A 24,897-nucleotide genomic window follows, 5' to 3' on the forward strand; every position below is an offset into this window, starting at 1 on the left:
ATCACTAACACACAGAAGCTGACTACGCTCTGCCATACGATATCCTTAATTCCACTAGACAGACTGTCACCTGAAGGAGCCACATCATCTTGCTATAATAAACAGCTTACTATTGCCAATTATACATAAATTGCTAGGTATGAACATACAATCCTGGATAGACATAAAAAATAACTCACTAAGGCCACTAACACACGCCTTGCCTATGTTTACAATTAAGGAATACTGCAAACGCTTAGGGTAGTAATTTTGACTGGTAACATTAAAAGTTTTCTTTTACCTGGCTTCCTTTTAACTGAAAAATTTTACCTATTCTAATATGCACAGTATAAATGGCTTTAAAAGAAAATTTAATCAGTACAATGTCCAGGAAAAAACAGTTTAAAATTAATGCTATTCATTACTGTAAGTAATGCTATTTTGGCACTAAGTAAACTGTACAGAGTTTTCAATTAAATGCTTAACAGTGGAATACTACAGGGTGGGGCAAAAGTAGGTTTACAGTTGTTTGTATGTAAAATAATACAATGCCTAACAAATAACAATACAAGAATAAACTCCCTGTTTCCTGTACTCACAACTGTAAGTCTATTTTTGCCCCACCTAGTATGCAGAGGTTAAAATTATAATGGCTATGCAGATTTGTAAGAAAGTGTTATAGCAACCATCCAGTGAAAAAAGCAGACCGCTAAAAAAGGAATGTAGATTATGGCTGCAACTATATGAAATTGGGTGATGGTGAAATTGTGGGCAACTATTTCAAAAAATAATTTATTATTATGGATATATTATTGTTTCAACTGATATATATTTATATGGCGATATTTTCTAAGCCTAAAGGCTCAGTTTGCTTATTTTGAGGTTCAGATTTTAAGTAAAGGGATAAGAATCAAGTCGAATGTGCAGCTGTTTGCTTCTAGGAATACAAACAGGAGGAAATAAACAGAGGGAGGATGATGTCTGTGCGACTGGGCTAACAACTTCATTCCCAGCTGTGTTTTAATTTGTATTACTAAATAGTAACACACTCTTTTCATGATAGAGGCTGAGAATATCCATTTGTGCCCAGTGAAAGTTAGAGGCACACTAGAAAAGTCTTAGAATGTTAGATTCAGTAATTTGCTGTCTGGTCTATATTCTAAATTGTACAACATCAGTTGAATTATTCAGGAGTTAATTCTAATTTAATGCCATGTAAAAGCAGAGAGGATGATAGAAATGCTTGATCACTTATAAATGACTTAAAATCCTATACAATAAAACCCTAATATGCAAATCAACCGAACGGCAGAATGACCGGTCATTATGACGTGCACTGACTACCAGGGGGCAGACGCTCAATGCAGGAGGAGGTCCCACAGAGGGAGTGCGACTCGGCCAGAAGCCAGGCTCACAGCTGGCAAGTGCAGTGGTGGTGGCGGAAGCCTCTCCTGCCTCCACAGCACCACTAAGGACCTCTTGGGGGATGTCGGACTGCCAGCTTAGGTCTGCTCCCTGGGAGGAGGGAGGAGAGTGGGCCTAAGCTGGCAGCTGGACATCCCCCGAGGAGTCCCAGACTGGGAGAGGGTACAGGCCAGGCTGAAGGACCCCCCCACCCCCCGCTCCCTCCCACCAGTGCACATTTGTTGTGCGCTGGGCCTCTAGTATAAATATAAGAAGGCTGGGCAAATTAAAATCATACCCTTTTTGCGGAGGTAAGACAATTAAGTCAATAATAAAGCAGGCTGATATAGACTGAGGTCAGTCCTAATTGCAAAAAGCCCTGTTCTTTACACTTCAGAAACTACAGCAAGATTTTTACTGTAATCTGAGATTGAGGAGGCAGAGATATGTTCAAATGGAGGTGAAGCAATACCTTAGCAAGTGAATGTGTTCTTATAGATACTTTAGACACTAGTTCCCCCTTCCCCCCTTTTCTCCATTTATTCATGTATATTATTGATTCTAGAGAGAGGTAGGGAGAGAAAGACACACACATTGATTGGTTGCCTCCCACATGTACTGACTGGGGATCAAACCTAGGTATGTGCCGTGGATGGAAATGGGACCCCACAACCTTTTAGTGTTCGAGATGATGCTCCAATCAACAGACCCACCCCACCAGGGTATTTTTTTTTCTTCTTTTAAATGAGAACTGTAATGTCAATGGAAGCCTGAACCCAAAAGAAATAAAAATGGGAACATTCAAAAATTTACTATAGAGATTTCTCAAAGCTATCAATTTTTAATGCCATCAGCCTAAGATGACTACCTTTATGCAGGACGCTTGAGATTATAAGAAAATGCACTAATTTTCAACCTAATTTTATAGGATTAATTTTTTTTCTAATTTCATTATAAACTTGATCCTACATTTATGGCAACAGCTTTATCAGTTGAAATGTGCGGAATTTTTTTTAATTTTTACTTTTTTAAAAATATATTTTATTGATTTCAGAGAGGAAGAGAGAGGGAGAGATAGAAATATCAAAGATGAGAATCACTGGTGATCAAGCCCACAACCCAGGCATGTGCCCTTGACTGGAATCAAACCCGGGACCCTTCAGTCCACAGGCTGATCCTCTATCCACTGAGCCAAACCGGCTAGGGCTGGAAATATTCTTTAAAAAGCTGATCATAATAGAGATGACAAAGGTTACATAAAATGATTAATAAGCTCCATATGTGAGTATTATTTAAAACTTGTTGCTTTTTTAAAAAAATGGTGAATTTTAAATAATCAGATCACTTATTATTTATATTGCAGATGAAAGTATTACCATAGAGCTCAATTGCTAAAGATGTTTTGCAGTAGGGTACAGACCCACGACTGCCAACCCACTCCAAGCCTGATCCCCAGCTCTGCCAGTTCTCTAAGGCTTAGGTCCCTCATTTCCAAGGAGATGAAATGCTTACACAGTGACAGGTACATTGAGTGCTCAGTAACTAGTGGGAAGGTCTGCATGGCATATGCAGCAAATGACTTAATGCATATAAAACGCTCAGCGGAGTGCTTGGAGCACAGTTAAGCATCCCATAAATAGCAGGAATTACATAAAAAGTAGACAAGAACTTAGAACAGCAAATACAATGAATGTAGTCTCTAATTCAGTGATGGCGAACCTTTTGAGCTGGGCGTGTCAGCATTTTGAAAAACCCTAACTTAACTCTGGTGCCGTGTCACATATAGAAATTTTTTGATATTTGCAACCATAGCAAAACAAAGACTTATATTTTTGATATTTATTTTATATATTTAAATGCCATTTAACAAAGAAAAATGAACCAAAAAAATGAGTTCGCGTTTCACCTCTGACACGCGTGTCACAGGTTCGCCATCACTGCAATTCAATTGTTTTCTCAAAATCTGAAAAAGTAAAAAACAAAACAAAACAAAAAAACCACATTCCTAGCATGCAATTTTTTATCCCTAATGTCTAGTACCATAGGTTCCTAGCAAATAGGAGGTATAGGATAAACATTTTCACATTACTAAACCATGACTATCAAAATCAATTATGAACCTGAGTACTACTAGTTGGTAGACCTTCTCTATTTCATCCTTGCATCCCATAGCCTGGAAGATTATGTAACACAGTATTCAGCTAATTTCATTTTTTTCCATTCAATCAAAATATAAATTTATTTGAAAATTTAAAACTTTAAAATCAATGGATGGGGTTTTGTGTTTGGATGATGACATATACCTGGGAAAGGGCCAGGTCTGTCTAGTTCATTACTATCTTCCTAATAGGCAGTCAATGTTTAACACATATTAGGGACCCAAATACCTAAATAAATGCATGCTTTTTTTTTTTTCATGTTCTGTAGAAATGGGAATAACTCCTAACCAGAGTTCATACCAAACACAGAGAGGCGATAATGAAAAATTACTTCTGGGAAGGTGTTTTAAGAAAAGTCTTGGTTTATGTCCAGTGCATTTCAATAAAGCTAGAGAAACAGGAAACAAAGACTTGGAAGTGACAAGTAGAATAAGCTGATCACAGTAAAGGCCTAACAGCAATGTTATCATTATGGATCCCATAAACATTTACTCTGAATAGCACACTGAATTTTTGTGTGCTTTCTTAACAAAACTTAAACATAACAATTCAGTGCCATGTATAGTTTTACCAATAATACATGCTTTATTACCTGAGAAGCTCCATACAACCAACTTTCTAAAGTAAAAAGTCAACTTTCCACACTGCTCTATAAAAATCTCTAATTATTTCCTTTTCTGTTTCCCAGAAGTTATAATAACTGGTTAGGCTCTATGCCCTAAACAAAGCAAGGAAATGCTCCTACTTAGTCTTTTTGACCCCTCTGCCAATTAAAGAGCATACTCCACGGGAGGTCCCTGCAACAGCAACTTTGACAGATAATGACTAACAGGAAACCTCAAAAAGCAAGATTACAAAATGGAAATTATTTTCTAATACAAATAATTATTTCAAAAAAACCCCAAACAAACAAAAATAACATGTAGCAAATTATAAAAATTACCTTCTCTGCATATGTGGATCTACCTATATAAACTATTACTGAGAAAAGGACCCTCCATTCCACATCCACTTTTCAGGAATGTCACTGAATATAAGCAAGATTTTCATTCAGAGATGAGTTTTTTCCAGAGAGCTTTGTGAATTGTTTCAGAGGGCATTAGTACACCAATGGTCCCCAACTTAAAATGGTTCAAATTATGATTGATTTTTTGAATCTATAATAGTGCAAAAGTGATACGTGTAAGAATTACATGAGATATTCAATATTTTATTATGAACTAGGCTTTGTGTTAGATGATCTGACCCAACTGTACACCATATGTAAGTGTTCTGAGCACATTTAAGGAAGGCTAGGCTAAGCTATGGCATTTGACCGGTTAGGTTTATTTAAATGCATTTTCAGTTCAGCATGGGTTTATTGGGGTGTTACCCCATCATAAGTCTAGAAGCATCTGTATTTGGGTCAGTAAGGTGTTATGCTTAGTTCCACAGAAGCCAGAAAACATTACCATTCTCCTCTATGTGTTTGATTATGAGAAATTCTATCTATAATAGAATCTTATCACCTAAGTGAAGGCCTTTGCAATCTTCAGTGTAGAGCAGTAACAAATTTTAGATAAAGATTAATAATATTTTATGCCTGAAACTACAATTCACACAATTAAATTGTTATTGTCTTTTACATATTCTATTCCAATTTGATTCTAGGTAGATCACATTTACAGTCCTGATAATGGTGATTCCAAGGATCATTTAAAAATCAACAGTCCCTGCACAGGCTGGGTGGCTGGGTTGGTTGGAGCCCCTTCCCATACACCAGAGGATGCGTGTTCAATTCTCAGGGCACATACCTAGGTTGCGGGTTTAATCCCCCCCGGGGGGGGGGGGCACATATAAGGCAACTAATCGATGTTCCTCCCCACCCAAATCAATAAAACATATCCTTGGGTGAGAAAAAAAAAAAACCAACAGGCTCTCAAACCGCACTAGATCAGGTGGATTGTCTGACTAAATACTATCAGAGAAACATAGAAACGGGAGACCTGAAGGAAAATCAAGGTTTATGGACTTCGTAGGAAAGAATATTGCTTTCTTCCTTTCCTGGCAGAGGCTCTCTTACTAGATAGAGTTGCGTTCATTCTAATAAAAGCATTTTATTTAATCTCATGATCAAAACAGGTTCAGAATTGTCTGGATTTCCTTCTTGCCAGGGAAAACAGCTGGTATTATAAAAACACACCTAAGCTATTTTACATAGAGCTTGTCTTCCAAATCTGTGACAATGAGCAGCAACGTAAAGAAATACCTAGCCGGCAACATAAACAGAATAAGTAAAATGAAAAACAAGTAAAAGGACTAGAAAGGGGGAAAAAACACTTTGTCATAACTTACAGACGATAAAGAATTATATTCATCAAAAGATCACTTAAAAGAAGAGAAGGCAGGCTATAAACTCGAATTTACAAAAGATTATTATCTATATTAAAGAAACAAAAATCACAAGAAAAAAGACACCGAGAAAAGTGAACAAAAGATATAAACAGGCATTTCAGAGGAAGAACATGAATACACAATGAATCTAATAAAAGATGCTTAATTTCATTAATCTGGGAAATTCAAAGTAAAAGCCACAGTAAGAAAACATTTGACAACCACCAGATTGGCAAAAATATAAAAGTTAGACAATATCAAGTACTGACAAAGATACGAAGCAACAAGAACTCATGTACTGCTAGAGGGGTTATAATAGTACAACCACTTTGGAAAATAATTTAGATTTATTCAATAAAGTGGAAATGCACACACCTTACAACCTCAATTATATTCCTATTTTTTCTAGAGAAACGCATATAAATGTGCATGAGGAGACATACAATAATCTATATCTATATATCTATATATCTATATATCTCTCTCTCTCTATATATATATAGCTAATATGCAAAGTGTCCCCTGGGAAGTTCGACCAGGAGACTGAGAGTTCGATCGCTCGCTATGACGTGTACTAACCACCAGGGGGCGATGCAGAACGAAGGAAGGCCCTGATTGGCTCTGATCACCGGATGGACCCTACCTGTGCATGAATTTCATGCACCAGACCCCTAGCATTCACATAATGGCCATAAAATAAAACAGGAAGTAATGTCCACCAATGGGAAATGGTTATAGTATAAACATACAAAAAAATTAAAATAAACTACATCAATTGTGGATGAATCTCACAAATAATACACTTAACACAATAAGTAAATCATATAATGAGTAATTTCCCTTTTGTAATGTAAAAAAAAAAGGCAGGAGAAATTAAACCATGCATTGTATATGGATTCAGGCATATGTAGTAAAATTTAAAGAAAACCATAAGGATATTATAAACACAAAATGAAGGATGGTGGTTACCTATGGGAGGCAGAGGAATGGGAAGTGGGGGGCAAGAGGGACCTTCAAAGTTCTGAGCACATTCTAGAGCTAAAGTTGAGTTTCATGTGTACTGGTTATTCATCTTGTTTTCCTTTATCTCTGCTGCATTATATTCATTTGGCATGCATTAAATTTTTCATAATGAAATAAAACACATACTCAAAAAAGGTCTTAAACTGTCTTAGATCAGATAAATGCAGTAGTAAAATATTTCACCCACAGAGATTAGAAAATTGCTAATTGCATAAAATAAACTCACCTATATTGTACAGTTTAAATTACACAGATTATGTTAACCTGCCTTGCTCCTTTCAATGGAACAAGTATGACCAAAGAGTTAGAGGCAAGAAAGTAATTATTATTAATTATTCCTCATGTTACAGAGTTCCTACTTATGAGCTTTGAGTAAAATTATTTCCAGGTGGTTCTGGGAATTTGTAAATCTCCCACTGTTGTCATTCCTACTTTGCTGCCTATTAGGCAACTTTGTGGTTTAAAGATTAGGAAATTTTGCTCTGGTTCACCACACAGTTTAAACTTTCAAAGTGACTAAGAGCAAAAGGAAGAGATTAAATATTTACGTTTAAAATATCTATTTTGTTAATACCAAGTAAAAAAGACTTTAGAAACAAAAACTGGAAAATGTTAATCTGAAAATCCTGATCCTTGGATTTTTGACTTGATTTAGTATTTGAGATAGAGCACTGCATAAAGTAATTAAATCATAGTTCTTTAGCATTTGCATATAACATTAATGTTTGATATTTTTAAATAGTTTGCATAAGAAAAATGTCATTTTCAATAAAAAATACTTAAAATATTCTGAAAAAAAACCTACAGTAAAAATACTGACATAATAAACGAGTTCTATCTCTGTCTAGTAAGCAAGCTCCAGACAGAGTAAGTTCACAACATGTCTACCTAAGCCCCTGGGCTAACCACTATACTGTTGGTCAAATGTCTTAGCTTCTGTCTGTTAGTTTCAGGGTCACTTTTCTCTAATACTCTACTGAACCTAAATCCATCAAACCTCTCAGTGCCCAAGGTCAGACAGTCTCCATTCCATTTCTCAATCCATCCCTTAAACCAACATTAGCCCTACGATGTTTTGCTCCGTCTATCCCTGACCTAGCCTCCAACGCCACCTCAATCTTGTCAACTAGACTACCATGGAAGTGGTGGTCCATCATTAGCAAACTCCCCTCTATCCTCAACCTCTTCTCAAAGCATTACCCCAATATCCTGGCTGTTAAAGACTTCCCCCTGAGGACAGCAGCTGCCCTGCTGCACCAACAGCATTTATTCCCTACGGTTCATGGTCCTTCAACTACCCGAGCCATTCATTCCTTTAATCCCAGGACCATACTCATAACATGGCCCATCTGAAGCCATCACATCAGTGACCACACTCCATCAATACAGCCCTCAACCTCCCAGCATGCGTGTTAATCACTCTCCCTTTGTCTTGGGAGAGTCTCTATCCCAACCCATTAGAAGTCTTCTTGTTCCCCTTCCCTCCTTCCCAGCCTAGAGTCCAACGATCTGTTTCAACAAATATGTCATACCCTAAATTCTCCTCTGCCTTCCTTTGCATTTATCTGGGAAAAAACCCTTTGTGGTTCCAACTTTTCGTTTTCTCTCAGCTCCCACTCCCATGACCCTCCCCTAAAGAATCTATAAAGATTTAATGAATGTCTACAATATACCAGAGACATAGCATATAATACTCTGTATTTTAACACGTTGCTCACTTGTTTATCACACGCTTTTTATTATAAACATTTATTGAGCATCTCCTAAGACACTAACTTAAGCTGTGAGAATTTAGTAGTGAATAGATCAGAGGCGGTCCCTGCTCTTGTGAAGCACAAGTCTCAGTGGAATTAGACAAATGACAAAAGTAAATGAACAAGAACTTGAGCCATTGGTAAGTGCCACAGGAAAATAAAATTTGGTAACGTGACAGTAAATGCCTGGTCTATGGGTTTTGGGCGTGGGCCAGACATAGGCATCTCAGACATGGCAGGTTCAGTTCCAGACCACCTCTATAGAGCAAGTCATAATCTTTCTGATGGCGGAGGGTCTTTGCCTTCAATTGTAAAAAAGACCCACAAACACACAACATTTGTGAAGTGTAATAAAGCAAAGGTATCCAGTACTTGAAAGCCTTCTCAGAAGCACACTGAAACCTATAGTATCTTCTTCACCATGGAAACACTAAGGCCCATTCTGAACCTTAAACTGATGCAGCCTCAATGAGACTACCAACCAACTATATACATCATCAAAAGGAAAAAAACGCTACTCTAGAGGATTTAGGTACTAAATGTTTTAATAAAGAAGGCTCACAGCTCTGGCCGGGTAGCTCAGTTGGTTAAAGCGTCAACCCGATACGGCAAGATTGCAGGTTCAATCCCGGGCCAGGGCACATCCACAATCAACCAATGAATTCATAAATAAGTAAAACAACAAAATGATGTTTCTCTCTGTCTCCTCCCCCACCCTAAAAGCACTTAAAAAAAAAAAAGGTAAAAGAATCTCACACACATGTCCACTTAACTTTCTATGTAATTGAAGGAATACATGACAAGCAGTGTGGCCATGATCAAGTATAGTCCCATATTTAAGACAGAGAAACTTCAATTCAGCTGGGTTCTGTAATTTGGGGGCACGTGTGTTCTATGGATTATACAAATCCTCCAATTCTTTATTCTCTGTCTCCACAAGCTTTACAATACGAGTTTGTAACGCTTCCCTATGTATCCACTCCTTGAATCTGAGCTGGCCTTGTGTCTTTCTTTGACCAACAGAAAGCAGTGGTCAAAGAATGCTGTCTGAATTCTGAGCCCAGGCCTCAAGAGACACAGAGCACTTCTGCTCATTCACTTTTCCAGTATAAATGACACCTGCTTTCACCACAAGAACAAGCCTCCTGGAAGACGAGAGATCATGTAAAAGAGAGCCAAGTTCAGATAAGGCCATTCTAGACCAGCCAATCTCCCATTTGACTCACAATTGATTACACAACAGTCAACCCAACAGAAACTAGAGGAATTGCCCAGCCAACCCAGAAATGTGTACACAATAATATAGTTCTTTCTTAAGCCACTGCATTTTTTGGATGGTTGGCTTATATAACAAGATTAATTAATCATATCTATTCACGCTGGATAATCAATTACACTTCTCCTTTAATGATTTTCAGGAATTGAAGCCAAAAATTGTGAAATATTTTAATTTAGGTGTCTTCTGAAATGAGACTTTAATAGCAGGCCAGGCAGGAAGTATTACTTGCAGAAAGGATTTAGAATCTCATCATGGGGTTTCATTTCTCCTACCAATAATACTGCTTGTTTTCAACTTGGAGTTTCTTTTGTAGCTGTGCTGAGAAGAGAACTGCAGTGTGTGTGTAAATGCAAAAATGGGGGATTAGAAGGTGAACCAAGCTGTTAAGTATAACCTCCTGGGGTGCAGAGTATGGGGGGTGGGGAGCATAAAAGAAGACTCCACAAACTGTTCCAGGAGCAATAGCAACATTTCCCAATAAATCTTCCTTGGATTACAGGCTAGAGGGCCTGACCTTAAATTGTCACAGATAATTACTAGTTAAATCACATGAAGCAATCCAAAGGTCAAGTGACAACTTAGTCAAGTACTTCAAATCACACATTCATGTATACATATGTGACTCTAGCCATCTAGCCATCCATCCATCCATCCACAAACACGATCCTGGGCTGTACTCTCTTAATCACTACTAAAGGCACTTACCCTAATCTGTGAACTCTGCTACATCTTTTTCACTCAGAAATGGGCAACAGCAATTCTGGTATAATACAATGGTATTTTGCAAACCAACCCAGCAGAAGATACCAATTACTGATCCCTTATATTACCAATTGTATTAGCTGTCAATGTGAAACCAAGATGAACAAAAGCTTAAGACTCAATTTACCCAAGTACTCAAATGTTTCTAAACTACTTGGGCTTACATGCAAGCTCATGAATTGCTTTTATTTTTTAGGTTTAAGGCTTTATGATATAAATTCATAGATATTAAATTAAGGATGATAAATCCATCCACATCCTCACCTAAGCCCTTGCAAACACCACTAGCTTTTCACAATAGGCTTTCTTACTGACGCAGAAGTGGGTCTCCAAATCTTCTGAGTACAGTGGTCCATACAGCTACTGCTGATCGATTAGCGTTGCAATGCTAACTGAAACTCAGTTACTGTGTCTGGTAGTCCATTACATCAATGGTCCACAAGAAACCACACCTCCCAATATTTACAGGCTGTGTCCTCTCCCACTTTTCATTTTGGCCTTGGTCATGCAACCTGCTTTGGCTAATAGGACATAAGCAAGCATGATGCAGTCAGAGATTTTACAAGCCCTAGCACACTGGTGCTTGTCCCCTTGGGATGTTCCCTTAGAAGCCAGCTGCCATGTTATAAAGAAACTCTAAATAGACCACTAGGTGGTAAGAGGCCACGAGGAGAGACAGTGGATATTCCAGCCACAGCCCAGTTCCAGCCAAAGACTTCTGCATGAATAACCTCAGTGATACCACACATAACAGAAGAACAGTCTAGCTGAGCCCACTCACCTACAGAAAGGTGCGGAATTATGTATATATATATATCATTGCTGTTTTAAGCCACTAAATTTTGGGGGCTGTTCCAAACCAACTGAATCACTAATAACAATCCACACAGATTCTCCATCAGTTACCTTTCAATTTTATCAGCCCAATCAAGGGAATTTATTCCAGGTATGAAGAAATGGTGGCACTTTCACATACTGTAGGAGAGAACATAAATCTGTACAAATCTTCTAGAGAGCAATTTGGCAAAATGTTAAGTGATGAACCTTTTAAAAAATGCATATCCTTTTCCGTCAATAATTCCAAGTCTAGGAAACAGACATGCACATAAGAATGTTATATAAGAGTTTTCCTCACAGCAAAAAGCTGGAAACACAGACATCTAAAAATAGAGGAATGATTAAAGTATTATGTATTCATAAAACAGAACATCATAGTCTAAAAAAAAATCTACTGAATAGCCCAGCCAGTGTGGTTCAGTGGTTGAGAGTTGACCCATGCAGCAGGAGGGCACTGGTCTGATTCCTGGTCAGGGCACATGCCCAGGTTTTGGGCTCAGACCCCAGCAGGGGGTGTGAGGAGGCAGCAGATCGATGTTGATGTTTCTCTCTCATTGATGTTTCTATTTCTCTCTCCCTCCCCCATCTTCTCTTTCTAAAATTCAATAAAAAGAAATAAAAAAACATGTGAAATCTATTGAATAAATATATAATGACATGGGAACACATAATGTACATTTTAATGATTTGAGAGAGAGGAAGGGAAAAGGAGAGGAAGGGAGACACAGAGAGAGAGAGTAACATCAACTGGTTGCCTCCTTGTATGCACCCCAATAGGAGACTGAACCGGCAACCTGGGCATGTGCCCTGACTGAGAATCCAACTGGTGACCTTCCAGTGCACCGGACAATGCTCCAACACCAACTGAGCCACACTGGCCAGGCCAATAATATAAATGTAATTAAAATAGTATTTAATGCAGGATTAGTGATAAGACCCAAATCTTTAAAAAAAATGATTATGCATATATACAGAAATATTAATATAAATTCTCTGTGCATAGTAATAAGACTGGGTGTTTTTTGGTTTTTTCCTTCTTTATACTCTTCAGTATTTTCCAAATGTTCTATAATAAAAATGCATTACTTCTATAATCAGAAAAAACACATCATAAAACAGGTTGGGAAAAAGCATGCCCACTAAACAGACATATTATTTGTCTGATCGAATTATTAATTTGGAATCCTCTGATATTTCTTTACTAAATTTTTTTAAATGCCACAATTATTACAATGTACCTATACCCTGTGATGGAACAACTTTTGAAAGTAAATGCAGTGCAACAGATGAATTTTCAACAGAAGGAAAAACCAACACTAAGTATATAACATGCTACTTTCCCTCTATCGTTGCCTTGTGCTATAAGAACTGGGCAAGGAGTGAGTTATTTCTTTTTAGGATTCTGCCATCCTGTCCTATTTTACTGAGCTTTAAATTTTAGGTTGAACAGCTTTATAATATTTAATAAAATGGGTATTATACGCACTTTCAACCAAGTTCAGCAAACCCTGTTGGAATTGACTCAATATGAAGACTAAAACTAATTTTCATCTCAGAGATAAATTCTCCCCTTTTTTATTTTTAAGATCATGGCTATCCAAAGAAATAATATGTGTAATGAACCGGAGTCATTTGGAAGGGAAAGGGAAAACAAAACCCATGCAGAACATCGCTGGGAATATGTAGTGGGCAAGTTTTGGTAGCATATGACCACAGCACTGCCACGGTTTGGGAGTTACTCTCTGAAGTGGCCAGTAATTTCCGAAGAACCAAAGGGAATCCCTGGCCTACCATAGCAGGGTGGAGTTTTGATCACAGTGAAGTTCCAGCGCCTGGTTTCCTCAATCATCCCTGCCCACGACAGCCAGTAGAGGATTGGTTTCTCTTGTTTTCTTGCTCAGAATTCAACACTTCCTCTTCATTCTCACAGGTACAGGCCTAAACCTGGACTAAAAATACGGCAATGCACATACCACACATTTTCAACTACTCCCCCTGAAATGTAAGGCAAGGGCTTCCTTAAAGAGCAGTGAGAAGTCCGGAGGGCTTCTCTCGGGTGCTTCTATAGTTACTAGCCACTTCAGAGAATAATCCCCAAAGGCACAGAGGTTACTCCCAAGTGGTTCATTAAACTTCTATCATCTGTACAACATGAGGACTATTTTCTATTCCTCCCCGGTTTCTATAAGGACCCACGGACTAGTATTTTCCGATTTGGTCTGCATTCGCTTTACCAATGCTATTCCTGACAGTATAAACTTCAATATCTCCCCTGTTCTCTGGAAACCACAGCAGCCTAAACTGTGCAGGTTTCTAACTGGAAACAGCACGATCAATGGCAAGGCCTGGCTTTCGGCTATGTTCACCCAGGCCTCAGGGGTCTCTGCACTATCCTGGCTTTCTCATGCCTCTGGTCCTACCATCAGGCCTCTGGGCAGATCCTATCTGCCTTTCAGAGGAGAATCACATAAACCAAACTTGATCAACAGCTGGTTTACTAACTCCCTATTGGATTGGATGTCACATGGAAAATATTTAAGTTTCACAAAAGGCCAAATTACAAAGTTTCTGAATAGCATGAAATTAAGTTGCCTGTCATCATCAAAATTCAATCAATCAAGAAATATTTATTGAGGAACTACTAGGAGAAAGGCTTAGGCTAAGGGACCGAAATTATGGCAATGAACAAGATTGCTTTTCCTGAAGCTTACCTATCACACGGAGTATGTGCAAACAGGTATTAAACTAAGTGTTGACTTGATTCTAAAATATACTGTTTCTGAAATAAGGATTGAGGGGTTATTTTATATAATATGGTCATGTCTCCCTTTTCTCCTTTAAAGCTGTTATTAACTCAATGCTAACTGATCATCACGGCACTTTAAACAAAATATAGTAATTACATATTAAATATTTAATCATAATCCTGTTAAGAACCAAGAAGAAGTATAAGGAGAGAATCTGATGGGGCACAGAACTGGCTCTGGAGGGGCTGCATTAGTCCTCCAAAATCTCATCAATGACCCTTTCAAAGGGGCACGTGTCCTCTGCTCACACCTGCAATGGCTCGTCTCCTGAGCAACAGCTGATCACATCAACCAATGAGGCCCCTGGAGTCCACCCATTCCTTCTCGGACTTCACCTCCCTCTTCTCCCATACTCCTTCCTCATCACTTCTCTCCTGCTCTTACCCTGTTCCATTTTTTTCTTATAGCATTTATATATTCTTACCTACTATACAATGTACTTATTGTTTACTCTGACATTTGCTCCCCTACCACCCCACTCCCCAAAAAGGTAGAGCTTTTAGTTCTATTTTGATTAGTGATGCATCCTAATTGCCAAGGCATATAATTCGGAGTTCAAAATGTGGTGAAGAGTAATGAAAGAAAGAAAGCATCAGTGGATGACTGATTGGAAGATCTTGCCACTGGGACTGAAGTAATAACCAAAATCAGTTGGCCAAGCCTTGCTCTCTTTGATAGTAGACAGGAACTCCAACTACTTCTGCTGCAGTTTTACTCCTTTTTCTAAATTTCCACATCACACCAATCCCATTCCAAGTCTTTCTTTAGATAATGGCAATTCTTTCACTCAGGTTATGGTCCGATCTCAAGCCCAAGATGCTAGTTACTGTTCATCTTTCAGGTGACTTTCTTACTGCTCTGTCCTGACCCACTCCAGCTGAACTTTCAGAGGCAGGCTCATCTCTATGTTTGTGACAAAGGCCTCTTCCAATAGCCCCCACATTGGGTCAAGTCCTCTCAATATATGTGGTCAAAGCATGATGCATATTTCACAGCATTTATCACAGTCTACAGTGATATACTTGTGGTTATTTTATTACCGACTCTCCCACTAATTTAACTATAAGCTTCCTTAAGAGTAAGGTCTATGTCTGCTTCATTAACAAAGCCTAAATCACTTGGTGCATAGTAAATACTCAATAAGTATTTGTTAAATAAATAATGGATTGGATGAACATGGTATTTCCAACTTGGTTCTGTATATACACAGATAGTCAATTAGGTAGCTGAGAGAGGATGTTTTGTGGGTAGGAGGTTGTGTTTCTTGTTCATAAGGGAGGAATAAGAAAATAATGTTGGGAGTCCTTTGGAAACACCAGATTTTAGCCACCTAAAATACTATGCCAATAGCTCAAAAATCAAACCATCATTAACACCTCCACCTAGAGTCCCCTCCACTACCACCTACTCCCTACACAAATCATTCTTGTAGCCACTCAGACACAAAGGCTTTCCGTGGCTTTTGACTTCTCTTTCTCTGTCAACCTCCTAGCTCAGCAAGATTTCTAAGGCCTGTCAACTCCTTTTTAATATCTTTGATCAATGGCCTCCTTCCTTTCTATTCCCACTGCTACTCGGTTTAAGCAACTAGCCCCTAGATTACAGCAACAGAGCCAGAATCGGTCTCCTTGATTCTAGGCTTGTCCCTTTCTAATCCATGCTGCCTACATTAAAATCTCTTTTAAAACCTCCACTTTACACTATTAATACTGCAAACACCAAAAGACATCTGCCATGGCTTGCCTAGGAAGTAAAAAGCTCAGCCTGACATTCGAAGACCAGACTCACTAGAGCTCTATCATTTACCAGCAGGGTAGTTATCACTAGTCATCACACACATTATATCCTACCTATGAATTTATCCTACCATTCATTTAGATCAGCGGTTGTCAACCTGTGGGTCGCGACCCCTTTGGCGGTCGAACGACCCTTTCACAGGGGTCGCCTAAGACCATCCTGCAAATCAGATATTTACATTACGATTCATAACAGTAGCAACATTACAGGTATGAAGTAGCAACGAAAATAATTTTATGGTTGGGTCACAACATGAGGAACTGTATTTAAAGGGCCAGAAGGTTGAGAAGCACTGATTTAGATCAACCCATGTGAATTCCATCCATATCCCCAGGCCTAGCAATCCCTACCTCCTTCCTTTAGGCCTTTCTAGGACAGCCCAGCCCATCTGCCTCTTCCTCCTGATTCCTTATAACACCATCTGACAACTAGTATCATTTTTTCACACCATTACTCCAATTTCCACATACACACATATATACACGTAACTTTTCACCATCAACCCCAACTTATGCGTATCTATTATAGAAAAATGAAAAAGTGACAGAAGAGCATTTGTCAACAAATGCTAAAGAACTCTATGTCTTTCACAGGACAGAGGTGGGTAGACGGGGATGTTTACATCCAGGGCCTCCAACTCTGACTCTTCTAACCAATTCTATCTTTTTCTACTCTTCATGTCTTCCCCCCTTCATTAAACACACACCAGCTTTGCAAATAAGAAAAAACATCCAGAATACAGGGACAATCATTTGAGAAATTCAGAAAGAGTTCTCAAAATGCCACCACTTGAGATGTGGTGGCTCTTCTTGTTCATCCCCAACTAACTCCTTCGCAGAGCAGGAGCCAGCATCCTGTCATCACCATGGACATGGCTTGCTCAGAGGATGACTGGATGCCAGGCATTAAGCTACGTATTCCAAGAAGAGGAGACCAGAGGCCTGGTCTTGAGCAGTGGTCCTGGGACTAAAAAGACGGACAAAGGGATTCCGCAATAAAATTCACTGTGGTTGGGAGTCCGGGTATCCCAACCTTGAAACTCCAAATGCATTTTATCATTGAAACACCGCTATTAATGTTAAGCTTCCCTAATCTGTCACAGAACACTCTTCTTTCCCTTTATGAAGATGCCATTTCAAAAATCACGTTTTTTCCATTTTTTTGTTTTAATGTTTTCCTCCTACTAGACTGCAGGTTCCAGGAAGGCAGGGTCCCTAGAGTGTGGTTCCCTTTTAATTTGTAAGTCCCTAGAATAATGCATGGTATTTACTAGGCACTACTGAGCGGATGAAAAGAAATAACCAAATTCTAAGACCCTGCCAATATATAACACTCGTCAACAGGCTTTTGGAAGGTTAATAAGTTTTATTTGTAGGCTTGGCCAATAACCTACCACTGCACTTGTTTCTATGAAAGAATACCTCTAGTCCCAAGCAATCAACTTACGGAGGGATAAAAGAACCTGCTAATACTGCCCAGCTATAGCAGATATTTTTAGGTACAGAAGAGTTTTAGCCCAGAGCCCTTAATTTGAATGCTAGTGACTAATAGTGAAGGTGTATGACCTACAATTGGTCCTTAACCTCTTTAAGTTTCAGTTTCATCATCTGAAAAAACAAAATACAAAAACACACACACACAACAAAAGCTATTGTAAAGATTAAATTAATTTAATGCTATGCTGAAATGTCCAGCACTAAATGTTTATGATTCCCACACCATCGCCCTCTTTTAATACATGTCTTTATACTACAAACTCCTTGAAGGTTGTTCATAGTTGTGTTGTACCTACTGAATTAGTATAAAGTGCTTTACACTCATAAGAATTCCTTATTAGTCTAAACTCTGTTATGAATATGAAAAAGAAATACAATGTCAATGAATTGTCCTGAGCGGCATACAGTTATTACTTTAGTAATCAAAATCCAATTATCATATTACAGTACTAAGATATATCAAACATTTTAAATATGAAATACACAGTAATATATCCTAATATTCTTGCGGCAGTTATTTTATGTTCCCATCTTCCCTCATATTTTGGATTGTAGCAACCTATGAAGAAACATTTTTTAAATCACTTGCAACCTCATATGGCTACTTCATGTAAGAAATTCCCCTCACTGAAGGTTAGTTTGAAATTCTCAGCACACATTAGATCCAGCTATAGCAGATATTGAAATAAAACTTCATTAGTCAAAATCAAACACTGCTCTATTTGCATAGCTAAAAAGAAGTTCAATTTTCAGAACTGAATAAAAAAAAATTTAAGCCAAGGAAAAAGCAATATGAGAGAATATAACCTCAAAATTTACATACTATTTTATTATCCTACAACGACTTTTTTTCATCTCCCATCCTGCCACATAAAACAATGACCTTTAAATAATCAGAACAAAGTTTCTCACTATTCAGAGGACATTGTTTTAAGACTTACTGGCACTTTAAGTTAACCGTCTCAAAGCTATGAAACACAAAGGAATAGTCAATGACACATCCATTTAAGTTACCGTGACCTGTCATTACAGCATCATTAAGTGTTATTTTCAAGGAGTAAGCAGAAAGCTTTATAATTTCTAAACATATAAAATTATTTTCTGTACTTTATGGGCTAAGGTATTGAATATTTTAAGCTACACTTCATAAATTATGAAACTCACTGACAATTATTTCTAAAGATAAGTAGCATGATTTAAGTTTTAAAAGCAATATAGAAACTCAGTAATCAAATTCAAACTCTGTTTACATGTATTTACACACACACACACACACACACACATAATACAATAATTTAGAGGCTGGCCGGCTTAAGGTACACAGAAAAAGGTTTCACAGAAAAGAATTAAAGCATTAAATATCTATAGTTGAGATAAATTAATTTTCAAATATTAACATTTTTTGGCCATATGGATTTAGAGTAAAATACATTCTCTATATTACATATTCTGTTACCTAACTGTAAACTTTTATTAAAAACAAATCCAAAAAGTGTATAACATAAACTAGTTTATCCAATTCTTATCTGTACAACTCCTACTCTAACCAGGCCCTTTGTTGACATTAACACTATTAACTGTTTCATGCAGCTCTGCAGGGAAGATTCGTACAAAGTACAAACTGTAGCAACCGAAAGCAAGCCCACACAGCTCTGCCACTACAGGCTTCATACTTATCTGTGGTTGTCTATAAAAGGTTAAAGAGAGAGGCTAAAATAGTTAAGCAAGATAGGAAAGCTAACTAGCTTTCCCAGTTTCCCACAGCGTCTCTTCTTGGTACTGTGAGTTCATTATTTTGTAGATTATTGTAAATTTCCAGAATAGTATAAAATTCAAAGAAATTAAAAAACGTTATAGAATTTATTTTTAAAAATATTTTCTTTCTTTTTAAAAATATATTTTTACTGATTTCAGAGAGGAAGGGAGAGAGCAATAGAAACATCAATGATGAGAGAGAATCACACTGGGGATCGAACCGGCAACCTGGGCATGTTCGAACCGTGACCTCCTGGTTCATAGGTCAACAACCACTGAGCCATGCCAGTCGGGCAAAATGGAATAGAACTCAGAGGTTGCCTTTTTCAGACAGCCCAATATAAAGATGTGAAGACAGATGGGCGCTGGGTGGTAGGAGAGGGTGAATGGGGGATTTAAAAAAAACAGTTGTGAAGACAACTCCAAAGTGATTGAGAGGTTTAAGACCACTGCCCAGCTCTTCTGCCTCTTCCCAGCCCGAGTGCTTTACCACACACATTGATCCAACAGTCAATACCAAACTATTATCCAAAGGTAATTCTTTTTGGCAATCTGCCATTTTGAGCAATAGCCAACATATGTTCAAGAGAGAAAAAAAAATTTTTTTTAAATATATTTTATTGATTTCTTACAGAGAGGAAGGGAGAGAGATAGAGAGTCAGAAACATCCATAAGAGAGAAACATCAATCAGCTGCCTCCTGCACATACCCTACTGGGGATGTGCCCGCAACCAAGGTACATGTCCTTGACCAGAATCGAACCCGGGACCCTTCTGTCCGCAGGCCAACGCTCCATCCACTGAATCAAACCAGTCAGGGCAAGAGAGAAAAAATTTGAGAGTTAAATGTTCCTCAAGTTCTCTAGCTCTCCCTTCTTGCTAAGGGAGCCTTTCAGGAACATGTGATTAGGAATTAGCAAGGGGTTGATGGATCTGTTTTCGGCCAATCTTCCCTCTTCCCCTGTGAACAAAATCCACTCTGCTTACTGTATCACCTCTTTTTCTTATAATCTGATCAATTTCCTTTCTTCATCTAAGAACCAACTTAGAGAAATGACATTCACCAACATTAATCACTTTCCTACTTCAGATTCCTATCCTTTCTTCTACTCAGAACATTCTAAATATAGTTCATGTTCCTGCTGTTCCTCATCTTGCTATCTTGCAGACTCTAAGTTCCAAAGGCATGTTTCTGTTATTCTATTACACGGTGTGACGATGAACATAGTAATTCTTCCTACTACTTTCATGATTAAAATGAGATTCAGACGTGGTAATATATGTGAAAGCGCTTTGTAAATTGTAAGCTTTAAGATAAAAGCAGTGCCATCATATTAGAATGGTAAAGCATCCCTAATTGGTCATAACAACACAAGTAAAAAGTTTCTAGGAAATTACAGCCAACATTGGGAATACAACTAATCTTAAAAGAAATCAGTCTTCTGATATAACCCAGAAAGGAAAAATCTACGTATCACTCAACAAATCATAAATTTTACGTAAAATAAGTTTAATGAGTGATATGTTTCTGTAATATGCTCAATTTCAGAACAAATTACTTTTATAACCTAAATTATTTACTGTTACTATTAGACACAATTATCGGATGTCTCTTAATACCAGATGATTAAAACCAACTAGTCTTAAAAGGTCCTCAGAGTTCAAGTGAAATTACAGCTTCCTTAATACTGTCCCTCATTCTCCTGTGAAACTTACTTAGGCATCACACTCAAAAGAAAATTATTTAAGTCAACATAAAAGAAAGTCTAATCAAAACGGCTAGTAAAACAAAATTCAGTCTCTTAAACAGCTTAGTTCTAAAGTAAAACATACAGAGTAACATTGTGTACTCTCAAATAAACATTCATCTAAGAATGTACACAATCACAGAAATTAAAACATTGAGGATTGTTGTGTGACTCCTATTATTGTAAGATCAGTGAGGCTTATTCAGTTAAAATGATATTGGATAGAAGTAAATGAACATCTTCAGAAGCATTAAGACTATATCCAAAAAATAAAATAAAAAAAGAAGCATCCCTTTTCATGCCAATAAACACTCACCTTAAATTAAGAGACAATTACCACTAGAAAAAGTACTTGATGACTCTGCACTTTACCCAGATCTTTAGTTTTTAGGCCATCTAAGAGTGTATCACACATCTCCAAATGAAAGAAGTAACTGAAAAATATCCAGTAGTACCACACTTGTGCTTTCTCTATTTCTACGTCCAAAAGCAAGCATTCCTAATACCTATAAACATCCCTCGACATTTTATATGAACATCATTCTAAAAAATGTTGAAGTCACACAAGCAATTATAATTTAATGTTAGTATGGCATGATCTTAAAAATGTCACTTAGTAAAATACCTTACAGGGACCGAGGAAATAAAGGTAACTTTAGCTAGGTATCTGTTATTATGAGTAAACTATTGACATCTCAGCCAAATCTGATAATCTCTTTCAAGCTTTAGTTCCTCAGCATTAAGCAAAAAATTTAAAATGACAAAAAACATGCTAAACAAGTTTCTAATTTAAAATAAAGATGAAACCACCTTTATTTTCCCTTGGGGTATAAAAATTTTTCCTACGTAGTTTGACCTCAAGCATTGCATTTGTCTCTAAGTATTACCAAGTTAACTGTGAATAGAAATTAGTTCAATAGTTCATGGAATTAGTTCAGAGGTCAAGACTGACTGGTCACCCCTCCTCTGCATGCTCCACTGAGCGCCTTTTATTCAATCACAAACATCAGTAACACATTTAGATCTATTTTATAAAACTCAGATATATTTAAATACTGAGGCAAATTACAAATAATGCTTAACAGATGTTTGTGAAATATTCAGTATTTATTTGTTTTTACTTTCAGCCCTGATATTACTCATCAAACTGTACCCTAGCTTTCCATCACTTCTGCTACTTCTTAACAGCACTGAACAAAAAACACATGAACAGAATTCACATAAAAAGAGGAAAAAAAGATAAAAGACAAAAATATTATCATACTATATCATCCAGGAATCAGAAAGACCAAAAATGTAATTGTGGCCATAAGTGATGTCATTTCCAAACCGATGATGAATGCCCAGGCAAATAACATGCAACTAAGAGTGTCATCTTTTCTCTCAAAATTACACTACCATATGAAGGGAGGAAAGTCCATATCATACGATAAAATTTTAAGAATCATAATCCTATCTACACATACAACTAACTATTCAACTGAAGATTAATCACAACATTCGAATTACCAAGGAAAAAAACCATAATAAAAAAACTCACTTTATATAGTATCTTGCACCTTCGAAAGTATATGCTTCTTCCCAGCCAGTAGGCAAATCTAAAAAACATACATTTCACAATTAGTATTACTTCAATAGAATAGCAAAATAAGTTTCAATCCATTTTAATTATTCATTTTCATGAACAGCTATTTGCATTTATTAAGCAGGTTCCTAACAAAAAAAAATTGTGTTAGGCTGGTAATAAAACACAGTAGATATAATATCATTTTTAGGAAAATGGCAATTCAAATCGAAAGCCACCAGAAAAGTATCACAATGTTAATAATCTCTCACAATATTAGAGATTATCTGATATGATCATATACTCCAATGATCAGAATGGAGAGGACCTATGCTGACACCCACAAACCAAATGAAGTAATCTTAGGTGAAATAACCATGAGCAGTTGGCAAAAAAAACACAAACCAAAAAAAGTCCGTCCATAAAAGGTAACACCTGCTTCTTCTTAGGTGTACTGTGTCTATTTAAGGCCATTCCTTTCGGCTACATTAATGAATCCATCCAGGAAGTTTCACTGATGAGAAAGTACTTCCTAAACACTGAATTAGAGGGAAAAAATCTGGACATCACACACTTACACATGTGTGTTTCTATAGACTTGACTTTAAGAGAATTAAAGTTTCAAGTAATAAACCTGAATAATTCAGAGGAACCATGGTGACTTTATTGCATAGTATTTATAAATGACTAGTGGCTTGGATTTAATCATAGTATCTTATCTCTCTGAAACAAAAAACATTGATGTGTGTACAAAAACCAGCGTCAAAGCAAAGCAAACCAAACCAGAAACAAAAAAAGATCACGTTTTTAAAAAATTCATGTGAAATTATCTGAGAATGCAATTGTTCTGTGGTGTCAATGTTATCAAATCTATGCGGGTAAAATGGGATACACATAACCAAAATAAGCAAGAAAAACAATTCCACAAGATAACTAAGTAACTTAAACACTATACAGTCTTCTAAAATAAATTTGTTACTATCCATAAGGCAATGAGGCCAGCAAAATTGAAATACGTATGCAAAATATTGAAAGGTATATATTTAAGTCGACGACTGCTCCGGGGAATTACATATGACGGTATTATTAGTCAGAAATGCCTTAAAAAATGTAATCTCATGTTTGCTACACTAACCTTCCCTTTCCTCCTCCACCGTTTTGCAAATTTAGAGACATTAGTCACTTTAGTGCACCCCGGATTTCAAAAGAAAAGGCAGGTTTGTTCAATATCCTTGGCAACTTGAGAGTCACAGAACCCCGGAGTTGGAGAGAAAGTAGTATCCTGGAAGACAGCTCTATAAAGCACTGCTGAAGCCGCCTCACCTTCAAGCCTCCCCAGCCACCAGATTCAGAGGCCGGCCAGTCAGAGAACACATGTTACATTTCAAAGACAAACAAGTTTCACGAATGTAAACAAAGAATGACAAAAGAAAGCCAGACCAGCACTGAAGCTATAACCAGCCCGTCTCCAGCTCAACTCACATGTTAGCATTCAAACAAGCTACCCAAGGCATCGGGGGAGACCTGCTTCCCCGCCGATCCCCCTCCAATTAGGGCACAAATGCCCACCATGGGACACCCCCTTGCACGCCCACCGCCTCCTGGCGGTCTGTGCAACCTCGGCGGCTGCTGCCGGGGACTTTGAATCTGGCTGGGCCGGCAACTGCGCCTGCAAATGCCTCCTCCCGTGGCAGGAGGGCAAGCGCCCAGCATTTCCTCAGCAGCTCTCGGTCAGGGAGGATCGCAGCACCCCCAGACTCCTCTCGGCCTCCTCAATCAGCTACCCACCCACAAAGCCCACCGAGGAGGAGGAAGAGGAGGAAGCTGCGCGGCAGGAGGCAGCTCCCCCGAAGAAAGGAGAGGATGTGAATGCATTATCCCGCGCACCAGCGGCAGGGTCCCGGGCTGCGGGGAGGGGAGTGGGAACGGACTTCCTAAAGGTGGAAAGGGGGCAGATCGAGAGGGGTGGGGGGTAGTGGAAGGATTCAGGAGCGGCTGCCGGAGGAAAACCTCAGGATCCCGGGCAGAGGGGAATCGGCCACGCCAGGGGCGTGGGGTTTGTCCAGGTTGGGATGGGGAGAGGGCGCAGGAAGAGGGCGCCGTCTCCAAGTGGTGATGAAAGGCTGCGGAAAAGAGGGGCGTCCAGAGACTCGAGAGAAGT

General features: G+C 38.1%; 1 protein-coding gene across 1 annotated transcript in view; it reads right to left on the reverse strand.

The window, feature by feature from the left end:
* The window catches only part of PLEKHA5 (pleckstrin homology domain containing A5), a 214,240-nt gene extending 191,474 nt beyond the window's left edge, over positions 1-22,766 (reverse strand). The window contains 1 exon segment of the mRNA XM_006773158.2: positions 22,713-22,766. The gene's annotated coding sequence lies outside the window, so the exon portion shown is untranslated.
* Between the last annotated feature and the right edge of the window lie 2,131 nt (positions 22,767-24,897).

This window comes from Myotis davidii, unplaced genomic scaffold, assembly GCF_000327345.1.
Source record: "Myotis davidii unplaced genomic scaffold, ASM32734v1 scaffold346, whole genome shotgun sequence".
Lineage (NCBI taxonomy): Eukaryota > Metazoa > Chordata > Mammalia > Chiroptera > Vespertilionidae > Myotis > Myotis davidii.